Source organism: Pseudorca crassidens, chromosome 1 (genome assembly GCF_039906515.1).
Source record: "Pseudorca crassidens isolate mPseCra1 chromosome 1, mPseCra1.hap1, whole genome shotgun sequence".
Lineage (NCBI taxonomy): Eukaryota > Metazoa > Chordata > Mammalia > Artiodactyla > Delphinidae > Pseudorca > Pseudorca crassidens.
In genome coordinates, this window is record NC_090296.1 from 118,806,143 (window position 1) to 118,823,380 (window position 17,238).

Genomic DNA, 17,238 nt, shown 5'->3' on the forward strand with positions numbered 1-17,238 from the left:
ACTCTTGTGTCAGACTTCTTTTACCCAACATATGTTTTTAAGAATCACTCATATTGTTTCATGTATCAGAAATTGATAATTTTTTATTGCATAGTGTGAAGGTACCACAATTTGTTTATCCATTCTATTGGGTTGTTTCTAACTTTGGGGCTATTATGAATAAAGACATTTTGTACAAGTCTTTTGTTCAGTGGAACTACTGGGTCAAAGAATAGTTTTAAGTTGGACTTTATAAGGAATTGCCATACATGTTTTCAAAGTGTTTGTATAATTTTACACTCCCTCCAGCAATGTATAGAGAGTTCTAACTGCCCCACATATTTGCCAACATTTGTTGTTGTGAGCCTTTATTATTTTTAACAATTCTAGTGTGGCTTTTTCAGCCATCTCATTGTTGCTTTAATTGTATTTTCTCTGATGTCTAATGATGTGTTTGTTTGTTTTTTTTTAATTTTATTTATTTATTTATTTTTGGCTGTGTTGGGTCTTCGTTTCTGTGCATGGGCTTTCTCTAGTTGCGGCGAGCGGGGGCCACTCTTCATCGTGGTGCGCAGGCCTCTCACTGTCGCGGCCTCTCTTGTTGCGGAGCACAAGCTCCAGACGCGCAGGCTCAGTAGTTGTGGCTCATGGGCCTAGTTGCTCCGCGGCATGTGGGATCTTCCCAGACCAGGGCACGAACCCGTGTCCCCTGCATTGGCAGGCAGACTCTCAACCACTGTGCCACCAGGGAAGCCCCTCTAATGGTGTTAATCATGTTTTTATGTGCTTTTTAGTCATTTTTTATTTCTTCTTTTGTGAAGTAAATGTTCAGGTCTATTGCCCATTTTTAAAATTTGAATTGTCTTTTTATTATTGATTTGTATGGGTTCTACATATGTTCTAGGTAAAATACTTCTGTTTTGAATTATGATAAAGTCAATTCATTGATTTTTCTTTTATGGCAAGTGCTTTTTGATGTTCTCTCTAAAATGGTTTGCCTGCCCAAGGTTTGCAAAGATATTCTCCTCTGTTTTCTTCTGGAGGCTTTATAGTTTTAACTATTACATTCAGTACTATTATCCTCCTTGAATTAATTTTTGTGAATACTGTGAAGTAGGGGTCAAACTTCATTTTCTTTTCCATATGGAAACCCAGTTGTTCCTGTATAACTTGGTACAGAAAAGTTCCTTTCTCCCATTGAATTGTCTTAGCAATTTATTGGAAAATCAGTTGACTTGTATATGTGTGGGTCTCTTTCTGGACTTACTGTTCTTTTCCATTTAAAAATTTTTACATGAATACCATACTGTCATGATTACTGTAGCTCTGTAGTAAGTCTTCAAATCATGTAATGTAGTTCTTTCAACTTTATTTTTATTTTACAAAATTGTTTTAGCTAGTCTAGGTCTTTGCATTTCCATATAAATTTTAAAATCAGGGGCTTCCCTGGTGGCGCAGTGGTTGGGAGTCCGCCTGCCGATGCAGCGGACACGGGTTCGTGCCCCGGTCCGGGAGGATCCCACATGCCGCGGAGTGGCTGGGCCCGTGAGCCATGGCCGCTGGGCCTGCACGTCCGGAGCCTGTGCTCCGCAATGGGAGAGGCCACAACAGTGAGAGGCCACAACAGTGGGAGGCCCGCGTACCGCAAAATAATAATAATAATAAAATCAGCTTGCCAATTTCTACGAAGAAAAAGATTTGGGGCATTTTTATTGGGATTATAGTGGCTCTATAGATGAATTGGGGAAGATAGATATCTTAATATATTGAATCTTCCAATGCATGGATATGAGATATCTCTTCATTTATTTAGATCACTTTTTCAGCAAAATTTTGTAAGTTTCAGTTTAAATTTTATTCTGAAATAAATTTATTTATGACTTTTTTATATTTTAAAGTTTCACTTCCAATTGTTTTTGCTAGTATATAGTAATACAATTTATTTTTATATATAGCTGATCCTCATTATTTGTATATTCTGTATTTACAAATTCACCTATTTGCTAAAGGGTATTTGTAACCCCGAAGTCAATACTCACAGTGCTTTCATGTTCATTCACAGACATGAGCAGGGTGATGAAAAATTTAAGTCAACCAACACACACCTCCCAGCTGAGGTCAGAAGGCAACATTCTGCCTTCTTGTTTTAGTTGTTATAATGTAAACAAGTGTCCTTTTCGTGGTATATTTAGTGTCACATTTGTTGCATTTTTATCTTTTCTGTTGGTGATGTTGCTGTTTAAAATGTCCCCTAAGGTAGTGCTGAACTGCTCTCTGGTGTTCCTAAGCACAAGATGGTTGTGATGTGCCTAACAAGAAAAATACATGTGTTAGATAAGCTTTGTTCAGGCATGAGTTATAATGCTGTTGGCCATGAGTTCAATGTTATTGAATCAACAATATATATTTTAAAAGATGTCTTTAAACAAAAGCACGCATTAAAAAAAAAGGTTCCTATTGATTGACTGTCCAAAGTGTTGTACTCAGGTTCATGAGAACGTAACCCTGCATTTCTCCTAGGAGCAAATGTTAGTATTTGCTAATTCAGTGTTCACAACATCTTTATAGGATAAAACTTCAGTGAATAATGAGAATCTACTATATTGACCTTGTATCCTGTAACCATGCTCTCCTAATTTTGATAAATTCTTTTGTGGATTTCTTAGGATTTTCCAAAAATCATTTTGTCTTCAAATACAATGTTACATCTTCCTTTCCAGTTATTATACCCTCTATTTTTTTTTCTTTCTTTATTGCACAGGCTAGGACTTCCAGCTCAATGTCTAAAAGAAATGGTAAGAGTGGTCATCATTGTTTTATTCCTAATCTTACAGTAAAAGTTCGATATTTCACTATAATAAGTTTAGCTGTAGGTTTACATAGATAGCCTTTTTCAAACAGGGGAAATTCCCATTTATTCCTAGTTTGCAGAAAGCTTTTTATCATAAATGAATATTGACTTTTGTAAAATATTTTTCTACATCTGTTGAAATAATCATATGACCCTTTTCCTTCATGCTGTTAATGTTATTGATTACACTGATTGATTCCCAAAGGTTAAATGAGCTTTGCATTATTACTAGGATAATATAATGATATCCTTTAACATATTACTAGATTTTATTTGCCAAAATTTGTTTAAAGGTGTCTGTGTCTATGTTTATTAGGAATACTGGTCTGTAATATTTTTCCTGTTGCATCTTTTTTAGGTTTTGGTATCAAGGTCAAGTTGGCCTCATAAAACTAGTGGGAAAGTGTTCCCATCTACTGTGTTTTCTGAAAAAAACAGAAGAAGAGCTATACCCTTTAAAATATATGCTAAATTTCCTTGTGATTTATTCTTTGACTTGGAGGTTATTTAGAAGTTTGTTGTTCAATTTCCAAGTATTTGGCCCATTATTTGAATAATAAAACTTTTCATGTCCTGTTGATATGTGTGTGGTATCACCAGTATCAACATCTGAACCAAAGTTTGATTGAGGAGTCTATCTCAGTTTTGAGAGGTGACTATAACATCTGTATATCAATTTAGGTCAAAATTCTTAAGTATGTTGTTCAAATCATTTATCTTTTTTTTCCTACTTACTCTATCGATTATTGAAAGACTCAAAATCTCTGACTAGGATTTTGGATTTATCCATTTCTCTTTGTATTCTATTATTTTTTGCTTTATGCATTTAAGGGCATGTTATTAAGTGTATAAAAATTAAAAACTTACATATATTACTAGTGAGATGATGTTTTTGACATTATGAGATAGCTCTTTTATCTCTAGAAATTCTTTGGCCTTAAAGTCTATTTTCTTCAATGTTAATATAGCTACATCAGCTTTCTTTTTTTACAATTTGAATGATATATTTTTGTATACTTTAATTTCAACCTTTCTATATCCTTATGTTTTAGGTGTGTTTCTTTTATTTATTTATTTATTTATTTATTTTGTGGTACACAGGCCTCTCACTGTTGTGGCTTCTCCCGTTGCAGAGCAACAGGCTCCAGACGCACAGGCTCAGCGGCCATGGCTCACGGGCCCAGCTGCTCCACGGCATGTGGGATCTTCCCAGACCGGGGTACGAACCCGTGTCCCTTGCATTGGCAGGTGGACTCTCAACCACTGCACCACCAGGGAAGCCCAGGTGTGTTTCTTTTAAACAGCATATAATGTATATTTTTATCCAGTCTAACAATCCAGCCTTTTAAATGTGAACTTAGTTCCTTTGCATTTACTGTAATATAAAATTAACTGGGTTTAAATTAACCACCTCAATTTGTGCTTTTACTTATCCCACCTCTTCCATGTTTTATTTCATTCTGTTTTTTCATCCTTAATTGCTTCCTTTTGAATTATTGTGTATTATTGGATCTTAAATGATGGGTATTTTTTAACCATAATTTTCCCTATATGGATTTAGAAGTTATACACTCTTTCTATTTTTTGAATGACTTCCCTAGAACATATATATATGATAGTTTTATAATGAACAATGAATTGAGAGTTAGAGGTAAAAGCACCACCAGTTCAATAAAATCCAAATTTTATATAGACTTAATAATGTACATTTGTCCTTCATATTCACACTTTTATATTTCATCTGTTCATGTCAAATCATCATTTTACACAGTTCCATATGCCCAGCACATTCATTTTCTCATTCTTTATTTACACTGGAATCAGCTCACTATTTAAATTTATATAATTTGCATTAATTTAATATGTACATCATTATTCTTGACCAATAAACCATTTTTTGTGAACTGTGGCTAAATATATTATAATAGAAATGAGAAATATGCAAATTAAGGAAACATTCATTCAACAAATATTTATTTGAGTACTTATGAGTATATTGAATATATGCCAGGCATTGTGCTGTAGCTCAGAATATAAAAGTGAGCAATAATAGATGTGGTCTCATAAAGCTCATAGTCAAGTAGACAGTACAGTGTGAATGGTGGGAAGCTACGTTAGCCCAGAGGAACTCTATTGACTGATTTTCAGCAGAAGACAACTGTTTGGAAGATGGATAATCTTTAAGAATAAAAATATAGGAATATGTCTATACTTCTGTGAAAATAATTTTATGTTCTAAATTTGTGGAATATAGATAGATAGATAGATAAACAATTTTTAAAGTATTTTTGACCTCTCTGAAACTACCAGATTATCTGCAGCCCACTCATTTAAACTGCTGGGGTCCAACAATGGTCTAGAGGAAGTGATTTGAAAAATATACACATAGATGAGTTCTTTAAATATCCCCCTCCAGCAGTGCAGCAGAATTTTGGTTGGTAGGATTAACTTCACTTCCTTGCTCCAGGGTTGAGCCTTGATTGACAAAAGCTGGTTAACATAGTCTCTTATCTCTTGCTACAGTCATTGTGCAGTGAATCAGATTTAAGCCAATCAACATATGGAATTTCTCTAGCATCAGTAATTGGTTCAGTAGGGCCAACCAGAGAGAAGTACAATTTTGTTTTGTTTTGTTTTGCTTTATGCTTTGAATGGTTGGGAATAAGAGAGTTGTCTCTCTCTTGTTCTCAATACAAGATGTACAAATCTGAAGTCTGGAACTCCTGCAGCTCTTTAATATCGTAAAAGAAATCACCCACACCCAAAAGGGATTGCTGATAAATTAAAGAGGACTGGAAGAGTCCTGTTGGAACTATGCTTGAAGCCCTCTCTACTGTTGAACTTTTTCTCTGCTGACTGATGTCTGGGACCGCAGGAAGGAAGAGGCATAGGCTGGCATCTGGAACAATCTGAAGGATTATTGACCCATATGTCTGGTGATTGATGCTAGACTGGGACTTCCCTTGGGGCTGTCACCCACAACACCCACACACGGCTTCTTCAAGTAGCTGATTAGGATTCCTCAGAGCATGGCAGCTGGGTTCCAAGAGAAAGCATCCCAAGCTCTATCATGTTTTATGACTTAGCCTCAGAAGTTGCATAGCATCACTCTGAGATCAGAAATCACATTGACCCAGCTCTAATCTGGTGGAACATCAAAGTCACATTGTCAAGAAAAGCATGTGGAATGGGAAATAATGTTACATCCATTTTGAAAACTACAATTTGCCGCAATACCATGCTGTTTCTTGTTTCTAAGGCCTTAGATATTTTGCGACATTTTTTTCTACCTTCTTCACTGGCTAAACCATACTCAGCCTCCTGTGGTGAGAGGGCTCCCTATGAATGCACACACAGCACCCTGTATTTCTTTTATAGAGTTTACTTGTAATTTACCTGTCTGTCTCCTCCACCAGTCTGTAAGGTCCTTGTCTTCAAGTCTTCATTGCTGTAATCCAGCATATTTAGCAAAATATGTGGATGAGCAATAAAGCTTTATCTTGCACTTTGTATAGCAAACCAGTTTCATTTAAACTGGTTTCTCATTTTTGAGACAGCCCTCAGCTTCAGACTTTTAATATCCTTACATCCTGCATTTTTAAGCCCTTTGCACTGACACCTCTATGCACCTTCCAGATACAAAGTTCAGATTTTTATAAGCCAGGCAAAGAACGTTCTAAGCCACCTCATGGTGGCCATGCCTGGCAACCAGTTGTTCGGTCTTAGAAACATCACTACATGTGCACAGCAGAGCGAGTGGAAAAAGGAAGAAATATGTAACTCTGATACTAGTGATACGAAGTAAAATCTCACAGGTACTATGATAGAGTCAAAGATGGAAATGATTAAAAATGATGAAAGTGCAATAGAGAACAAGAAAAGAACAAAATGGAAAGAACATGTACAAGATGCTGGAAATATCATCAAAGATGGAATCTAAAAGGTAGGATATTACTATGAATTTTTATCATTTTTTTAGCTCTCTGAGACTGAAAGCCCCTCATAGTATATAAATTCTTCTGTTGAACTTCTGATTTTCTAGCAGATTTATAGGAATATACTGTACACTAAAAGAGTAGACTGCCTATCCTAAAAAAGATGTGGCGCTCATAATGTGTTTACATCAACTCTGCAAGTCAAGTTTAACAGTGTATCCAGGCTGTGAACTTATGTTGAAGATGGCAACAGTAGGATATATGGTCCGGGAAGATTTGAAGACTTAGATATACCTGTGCCTGACACAAGCAGAGGGTCATACTGGGTTCAGGATTGGCAAGACACCTTCTAAAATGTAAGCAAAGACCTACTGTCATTACTCTGGGCAATGTTTCTCAAGAAATGGCATAGGGAGGCCCACATCAGAATCACATTAGGGGCTCTTATAATTCAGATGCCTGTCCCCATCCCCTTTCCTCAGACCAAATCCCTGCGAGTGGATCCCTGCCTTTTTAACAGGCTCCCAGATAACTCTTATACATACCAAATTTTGGGACCAGTGCTTGGTAGATGCTGACGTTGGAGCCATGCGTCACTTGGCCTATCCCTGCAGGCTGGAAAGGAGTCCACTTTAGTCTCACCACCATAAGAAAGTCAACCTGGGCAGACCCCAGACCCCAGGTGATATAAGCACATATTAACAAGAAGAAAGTGTTCGCAACAAGAGAATGAGGAGAAGAATCCAAGGAAAGTTTTGGCCATCAGCTTTTAAAATGATAACTTGATGCATTTTCAAATGCCTAAGGTCTCTGCCTTTCTCCCCTGGCTGACATTGGAATAGCAGAACTGGGTAGCCATTCTTCCAACAAATTTCTGTGAAGTGCTGGTCACGTGGTCTAGAGAATATTAAACAGGACTATGGGAAGGGACAAGTGGCTAGTGATGGAGCATTTTATGAGATTGTGATGCAGAGACTGAAGACTTTAAGTATTTGTAAGAATAACACTTCTGGCTTCTGTGCTGTGGTGTAGCCGGCTGACAATGATGGAAATGGTGACAGAATAGGGTTGATCAACCATGCGTGGGGCAAGTGAGACCTTTGACTTTGAGCTAAACCCAGCACTGAATGTAAGAACACAAAGATCTTCCAACTCATGAATTATGGGAAGTTAAATCTAGTAGCTGAGCTTACAAAGCCTAAGATGGCCAACAAGATGAACATGAAGATGCTGTAGGCAAACAATAAGTAGCCTAATGACCAATGCCCGAGCAAAACTGAGAATGGAAATATGTAGCGCCCCCACATAGAGCTTACTTCTTAATATGAGTTCAGCTAAAACCATTCAAATTCTGCTGGCTTTTTCCATCGGTGAGTCTGTGGCTTGTATTTATGGTCTGGGAAAGAAATAGTATGAGCGAGCTTCTCTCTACTTTTCTTTCTCATCCTGACCATTTTTCTTTCCTTTATTGTCCTCATGTCTCTCCCTGCTTCTCATATCTTGCTGTAAATCTTCTCTCAACATTAATCATTTTTTCTATATCTGTCATTTATTTTTCTCCCTTTATTTTTTGTCTCAAATATTGCTGTAATCCTCTTGCTATCTTTCCTGCTCCATTCTCTCAGTACTCTCTCTTTACCACACTTCTCATCACAAGAACACATCTCCCTCCCTCTCATTCCATTCACCTCTTCCTGTCTTTGTTTTTGTGTCTTTGTTTCTGAGTGTCTCCAGCCACTTGTCTGTGTATCTCAGTCTTCCAAGACCTCTATGGCTATTTTTTAAAATCTCTGTGTTGATCTCAATCTCCATCAAGTTATTCGCAGGAGTATTATGTGCCAAGGGAAGTGAGATATTCTGACAAGAAATGTCTAAGATCCTATGGCGAGAAGAAGAGAGACTTGTTACATCCAGCGTATCTCCTACTAGGCTGTGAATTCCTCAAAGCAGGGCTAGTGCTTAGACCATGTTAGGAGCATGTATATTTATAGAACTGTTGTTACTGGGGAGAAAGTCTTGGTATCAGGTGATACCAATTACTATAAGAAAAGTAGGGTACATCAATATAATAGCAAGAGCGAGGAGCTGTGGGGATGTATGTATATGTATAGCTGATTCAATTTGTTATACAGCAGAAACTAACACACCATTGTAGAGAAATTATACTCCAATAAAGATGTTAAATATATAAATATATATATATATATTTGAAAAATCACTGGAAACCATAGTTTATTTTTTAAAGTCGCATTTTCCAGTGCAAGTGGCTCTACAGCAGTGTTGAAACTTTTGCCTATCTTTCATATGTGTCCTCCCATGCCCACTATTCTAATACTTTTTTCAATTAAAAAAATAAAACAGGACTGCCCAGAGAATAGATGGCTCTTTGTGCTGGGAAAGGGAAAAGAATGATCAGAATGAGACTGGAATATCCTGTTGCCACCAGAAAGCAAGAATCTGATTTTTTTTTAATGTTAGGGTCAATATGAGAATGCCAAAGGACCCAATTTAAGGGTTCCCATTGACCAAGCTGCAACAATTTGAGCACAAAATATTATTGTTATTATGGTTACTTGGAGCAAGTTGAGTCCATGAAAGACCATGGATTCATAATATTTCTCAAAAGAGAAAAGTTAAAATAATGAGTACAAAAATATAGCTGTAATCAAAAAATGGATAACCAATTATGGATTTGCTTCTTGTTAATGGATTTTAACAAGCGGCTATTATTTATATATGGATATTTTGTTAATTATTGTTTTGTATAGAGATGCATAAATATATATGTGCATATTTGTTTCTGAGAAAAAAAAAAAGCTATGGAAATGAGCAAACCAATAATCTAGGAAAAAACAGGAACTCTATCAAGAGGAGGACAGACTGGTTTTGTTGGTATGAGATTAACATATAATTTAGATGGAAAGAAAGTCCAACACTTAATCAGGATCAGTGATCACACAAAGTTACCAAGTAGAAGAAAGGGTCAACAGGGTCTTCCAAAAAGATGAATTAGTCAAATGTCCCAAAGAGGAAGAAACTACAACCCAGACCCAATGCCTCATCTTATAGGAAGTGAAACCACTAGATGGTCCTACTCATTTTAATAAAACACCAATAAGGAATACATATTTCTTTAAAAAGGTAACAGACCAAGTCAGTGTATCATACTGATAGGATATTGGGTTCTGTAACTCTGGCAAAGTGAGACTTTAAAAGTATGTTATTTCCTGAAAGACATCAGGTTGTAAAAAAATAAAACGCAAGTGAAGGTGTGACCTTAAAAATCATGTTGCAGTAAGGCCAGAAGTTATTGCAGCCTGATGATGTGTCTTGTACCCAGACCAAAAATGGATCAGCCAGTAATCCAGATTCTGCTGCCTTGGCTGGGCTGAGCACGTATACTTTTTCTTTGGGGTCTAGTAATATTACTCCACCCCTGGGAAGGAATAAAAATATATTACTAAAACCCTAGGAAGATATTAAAATAAGTATACTAATATCCCCTCAGAAGGTATAAAACAAGCACATAAATTATCAAAGAAATGAATAAGTCCATTGTTCTGAGGCTTTAGAATACATTCAAGTGTAAGTATAATAATAAGCTTTGTAGTCACTGCATTTGTGAAAGTTTTATATATTTGAAGTGTTCAAAAAATCAGCCATAATAAATCTGCAAATGCATTTTAAAAGATATAGGTGAAATTAATCAAATTATAGTCAGTTTAAAATTTCAAGATACTTTGTTTTAAAAATATTTTTATTAGGTATATGAGTTCAGTAATTTGAACATTAAACAAAATACAAGTTTCTTGCTCCTGACAGGAAAATTTAGAAACCTGGACTGTGAGGTCCCTTCCCCTAAATCATCCCAGAGGAAATTGGAAACCTTTCTTGCACATTAGAATTACCCAGGAAGCTTTAAAATCTATTGATAATCAGGGGCCCTCCTTGGACCATTTGTATCAGAATCTTCAGAAGCAGAATCTGGGCACTAGGGTTTTTTAAATACTCCACAGTTCCAGCTAATATGCAGCCAGAGTTAAGAAATTAATAGAGGAGTTGAGAAGGCAGAGTCTGCGGAACTAACATCAAAACTTTGAAAAGGCCACAAGGAGACCAAAGACAGTTGTGAGTTGGTGTAGAAGCTCATGGCAGTCTGGGATGGGGACATAGTGGAGCAGTAGGTGTAGCTATGGCGGGTGAATTTTGCTCTTACTTATCCCCTACGTTGATTTGGCGGGATGTTTTTCTGACCCCATCGCTTCCATGGACTGGAAATTAGCAAGAGCAGACCGGTTATGCATATGGAGGGGATGGAAGGGTTGGGGAGATGGGGAGAATATCAGGGTAGCTTCAAGACCCTCCCAAGTTGAGAATCTGGTGAGAACACGTGTATAACATCTAGCTGCCCTACGGCATTTGCTTCCTCCTTCCCTTCCTCTCCATACCCTCAATGACATTGGATTGCAACCTAAGAAGTTTATCTCCTCTTGGAGATAACCTTTTTTCCAGCAATTTAAGGAAGATTCTCTGAATGGAGGCAATGCCTGGTGAAGGAACTGGGAATGGAGTTGGTCTGCAGGTCTGCGATGTGTGATGCTCTCATTCCTGGACTTCCCCAGCTTCCACAAATAGTCCCAAGGATCAATACCACTCAGACTATATTCTGACCACAGTGCAATTATGTTAGAAATAAATTACAGAAGAATAATTATTGGGAGATGATTCTCCATAGGTCTCTTGTGTTTCTGTATGTCTTCTGAGCAGAGGCATTGTCAGCTTTTGATTACCTTTTCAAGGATGTTTATGTAGCAAACAGCCTTGGAAAATAAAGATAGCATCTCCCTCCATGGCAGAGGGCAGGTGTGTTTGCTCTCTAGTAAAACGAAGGTAATGTCTCCCTGTGGGGCAAAGATTGGGTAGGTTGGCTTATACCCCCTTATGAAAGATTGGAGTTTCCTAATCTCAGGGTCCTTCAACTGTGACTGAAACCTACTACAGGTGCAGCATCCTCCTGGACCCATATATGCATCACTCTTGTAGGACTTAGGAGACAAGGGGAACCAATGAGAAAATGAAGTCATTTGTCTTTGATCCAGGAGTCTCATGTCTTCCGGCATTGTTTTTGAAACTGACTGGCTACCTTGGTACCTTACAAGCAGGTAAAATCCAAGATTCTTCACAGTTGTTGATAATAACTTTTTAAAATCCTTTAAGTCTAGAAATGAAATTGCATACAACTAAAAAATCTTTAAATTAAAAAGGAATTCATGAATATAATATAGAAAACAGAATAAACTGAAAGTATTTTAAGCCAAAATTTATGGACATAGCTAAAGCAATATTTGGAGGGAAATTTATAAATTTAAATGTTTCAGGAATCAAGAAAGATTGAAAACTAATGAGCTGTTTAGTTCAAGAAGAAAAAAAAAAGGAAATTAGAGCAAAACTAAAGAAATCAGAAAGGAAGAAATATTAAGGGCAGAAATCAAAGTAAAGAATAAGAAAACAGTAATAATACAAGATATAATAATAGTAACAACAAACGATACTGAAGATCAGTAAAATTAAAAGCTGATATTTAAATTTTTTTGAAAAGATAAGATGGTCTTCTGGGAAGAAAGAAAAAGATTGTATAAAGCAAAATGCAGAATGATAAAAAGGGAATAACGGCAGATGCATAAGACATTTAAAAATAATAAAAGAATATTGTGAAAACTATAGCCTAATATATTTGAAATTGTAGATGAAATAGATTTTGCTCTACACGGTAGTATTTAAATAACTCAGCAACAAGTAAAGCTTGGTGCTGGCTAATCAGGATGGGCACGTGCCAATCAGAAAGCATTCTGCCTGGTTGCCAGGCTGGTGTGTCCTGCCTGAATAACAACTCTGTATTTCTGAGATGAAAATTAAATTCCCAATTGGCCCAAGGAGAAATATAAATATCAAACAGGCCAGTAAGCATTAAAGAAGCAAAATGGTAATCAAAGATTTCCTTTTCCAAAAGGCTGCAGCCCAGAAAGTTTTTTAGATGAAAGCTTTACAAACTTGTAAGGAACAGGTAATTCCCTACTTCATGTATTCTCAAAGGGATCAAAATCCACTGGTTTGGGGAGAAGGGGAAAAATCTTAGGTATTAAAATACTGTGGTCCTCCAAAGGGTCACGGTACATAAACAGATATACAGTGTTTCTATGGTATTCAAATTTCAAGGTGGGGGATTAGAAAAAAAACATATCTAAAGAGACTCCAGGGAGAGGGGGAGACTAATTAAAAAAAAAGAAATTGAGAAACACCCCCTAATTTTAGTCAAGAAAATAGAGAAAGAGCAAAAACTTCCAAAAGGCTAGTATAACTGAATACAAAACTGGATAAGAAATGCACACACACACATACACATGTATATATTTATATACACATATGTATGTATTTATATTTATAAGTGAAATGTCCCTCTGTAGATATACAGTCATGTTCAATTATGAAAACGCATGCAAAAATCCTCCATAAATATTCGTTAAATTAATCCAACAAAATTAAAACTATATCTCAGAACCAGATTTACCCTCCTGCCTTAAACAATGAGAAAAACTGGACAGGATATGTGGAGCAGCTGCTTTAAGATACAGGATGATATGAAGATGAAGCCTGTGATTCCAGAGAGAAGGGAAACCAATGAGGTGAGTCCTACCATCACTGTAGCTTTCTGCCTGGAGGTACATTCTGGAGAGCAGAGTGTGTAGGGCATTCCCAAGCAGAGCACAGTGTTCTCTCTGAGTTGAGGAGCAGAGATTGGAGTTCTGGGAGTCTGAGGGAGCTAGAAGCTGTGGAGGCAGAGTTCCATAGAGGAGAGAACTACAGAAAACCAGCTCAGTCTTTGGTTAATACTAGGATGTGTAGACACAGAGTGAAACTCTTCTATATACATTTATGTACATCTATATACATTTATGTACATCTATACATTTATGTGCATATATGTAACCAGAATATTACTAGTTGAAAGTAGATTGTGATAATTAGAGCTGTTTACTATACATGCTAAAACAACTACTGTATACAAAACAAAGAGTTATAACTAATGTCCCCAAAGGAGAAGAAAATGGGTTCATAAGAATATTCAATTAATCCAAAGGAAGTCAATAAAATAGGAAAAAATTCCCAAATAACAGATGGAACAAATAGAAATCAAATAGTGAAGTAGAAGCATATGACTTATTGCATAAAGTACAAATTGTATAAGCACCAAATTAAAAGGCAGAGATTGTGAGATTGGACAAAAAAACAACACCTAACTATACGCTGCCTACAAGCAATCCACTTTAAATATAAAGACACAATAGATTAAAAATAAAAGAATGGAAAAGAATACCAAGGTAACCCTGATCAAAATAAAGCTGGAGTGGCTATACTAATATCAAACAAAGTAGAAGTCATTGAAAATAATCTTAGCAGGGATAAAGAAGATTATCATTTAATAATGATAAAAGGGTCATTTCATCAAAGGACATAACAATGTTTTTTGCACCAAGTAACAGAGGATCAGGATACATCAAGTAAAAAGCTAATGGACTTGAAAGGAGAAATTGGCAAATTTACGGTTACAATCAGAGATTTCAGCATCCTCTTTTAATAATTAATAGAACAAGTAGAAAATCTGTTTGGACATAGAAGACTTGAATAACACCATAAACCAAACCATAAAGGTAAACCATATTTATAGAACACTCCACCCAACAGCTACATAATACACATTCTTTTCAAGTGCTCAGGGAATATTGACTAAGACAATATTCTGGGATGTAAAACAAACCTCAATAAATTGAAAACAATTCAACTCATGCAAAATATGTTCTCTGACTACAATGCAATTAAATTAGAAAACGAGAAAAATACCTGAAAAACCTCCAAGTATTTAGAAACTAATATACTTCTAAATAGCCCATGGATCAAAGAAGACATCAAAAGTGAAATCAGGAAGCATTTTGAACTGAATGAAAATGGAAACACAACATATCAAATATTGTAGGATGCTAGTAAATTAGTGCTTAGAATTTGTCGGAAAGGTATCAAATTAATGACCTGAGTTTCCACATTAAAAATGTAGTAAAAATAGAGCAATTCAAGCTCAAAGAGAAAACCAACGTAACACTTGTTTTTTAAAAAAGTCAATAAAATTGATGAATCTCTAGTCATATTGATTAAGACAAAAAGAAGACACTAGGAGAAGGAAGTGATGTAATCACAGTTTCAACAGACATTTAAAGGATAAAAGGGAATATGATGAACAACTCTCCAGACAGAAATTCAGCAACTTAAATGAAATGGACCAATTCCTTGAAAGACCCAGACAATGAAAGCTTATTCAAGAAGAAATAGATAACCCATATAGCCCTGTATCCATTAAAGAAACTGAATTTTTACTTCAAAGCCTCCGACCAAAAAAACTTCATACTCAGATGACATCACTAGTGAATTCTATCAAATATTTAAGAAAGAAAACTAATTTTAAATAAACTCTTCCAGAAAACTGAAAACACTTCCCAACTCAGACTTTAAGTTAACATTACTCTGATCCCCAAACCAAACAGACATTATAAGAAAGAAAATTAAAATCCCAAATCCCCCAGGAACATAGATACCAAAATTCTTAACAATATTTTAGCAAATCACATCCACTGATACATGAAAAAATAATACATCATGACCAAGAGGATTTCATTCCAGGAATGTAGGGTTGGTTTAACATTTGAAAAATTAAACAATGCAAATCACTATATTAAGGACTACAAGAGAAATATGAGATGATTATCTGAGTAGATACAGAAAAAGTACTTTGTGCCATCATTCACAGCCTCCCCTGTGGCCCACGCACAAGGGCGGGAGAACATCAGGAGAGAGGATCTGTAACAGCTTTGCGAGTGACGAGAGTCACCCCTCCATACAGACATCCAGATTGCTCCTAAAGCATTCTTGCCTCTGGGCTGGCTCCTGGGAGTGGACAGAGAGGCCTTCCCTTTGCCTAGTGATCAACAATTCCCAGACCTGCCTATGTGATGGCCCCCAACTCTGATGCCTGATCCATCAGAGTTTTAATCCCCATCTTAGACTACTGGTTTCATCCTATGATCTTAGGGTATAAGGTGGCCAGGTGCTTCACCCAATCCACTCTCTACCAGTAACGGGAACTGACATGCCCACCACCCCTGAGGTACTGACCCCACCCCATTCCCTTGACGATGGTTAAGTGGTCAGTTTAGGGCTTTGCTACCACAGGTGAATATTGTTTACCATTCAACCCACGCTACCATTTTGTCATCCCTGTTGGATGATAAAAGTGAGTTTATATTTTCTTTTCTTTTTTTTCTATAAAACTCTTTGTTTCTATTCTTAGAATATTAAGTTGAAATTTTAAAATCGTGTTTATTCATTCTTTAAATATTTATTGAGTGACTATGTGGAGAAGTTCTCCATGAATGTAATGTAAATATAGCCTTGCGGGATATTTTTTGTTTGTTTTGATTTGTTTTGTTGCCTTTTGGCCCTCTTTACCTATTTCTCCTAACCCTCACCCCTCGCCTCTGACAATCTCCAATCTGTTCTGTATATCTGTGAGCTTGTTTTTTTGTTTTTGTTTTCATTTCTGTTTAGATTCCACATATAAGAGAGATCATATGGTATTTGTTTTTCTCTGTCTGACTTATTTCACTTAGCATAATACCTTTGGGGTCCATCCATGTTGTCCCAAATGGCAAGACTTCATAATTTTTTATGATTGAATAAGACTTCATTTTCTATCTATCTATCTATTTATCTATATCATTTTCTTTATCTCTTCATCCATCAATGGACATTTAAGTTGTTTCCATTCTTGGCTATTGTAAATCATGCTGCAATGAACACATGGGTACATATATCTTCTCAAGTTAGGGTTTTCCTTTTCTTTGGATAAATACCCAAAAGTGGAGTTCCTGGATCTTATGGTAGTTCTATTTTTAATTTTTTGAGGAACCTCCATACTGTTTTCCATAGTGACTGCACCAATTTATATCCCCACCAACAATGCACAAGGGTTCCCTTTTCTCCACATCCTCACCAGCTACTTATTTCTTATTTTTTATAATAGCTATTCTAACAGGTGTGAAGTGATATCTCACTGGTTTGATTTGCATTTCCCTTTGATTAGTGATATTGAGCATTGTTTCATGTACCCATTGGCCATCTGTATGTCTTCTTTGGAAAAATATCTATTTAAGTCTTTTACCTATTTTTCAATCAGATTGTTTATTTTTTTTTACTACTGAGTTGTATGAGTTCTTTATATATTTTGGATATTATCTTATCAGGTATATGATTTGCAAATATTTTCTCCCATTCAGTAGATTGTCTTCTCATTGTCCTTTACTGTGCAGAAGCTTTTTAGTTTGATATAGCTCCACTTGTTTATTTTTGCTTTTGTTTCTTCTGCAT

General features: G+C 36.2%; 1 long non-coding RNA gene across 1 annotated transcript in view; it reads left to right on the forward strand.

Annotated features, from left to right (window-relative positions):
* The first annotated feature begins 11,399 nt into the window (after positions 1 to 11,399).
* Positions 11,400 to 17,238, forward strand: part of LOC137231653 (uncharacterized) — a 38,599-nt gene continuing 32,760 nt past the window's right edge. The window contains exons 1-2 of the long non-coding RNA XR_010946704.1: positions 11,400 to 11,927; positions 13,322 to 13,448. This is a non-coding gene — a long non-coding RNA (uncharacterized lncRNA). The remainder of the gene's footprint in view (positions 11,928 to 13,321; positions 13,449 to 17,238) is intronic.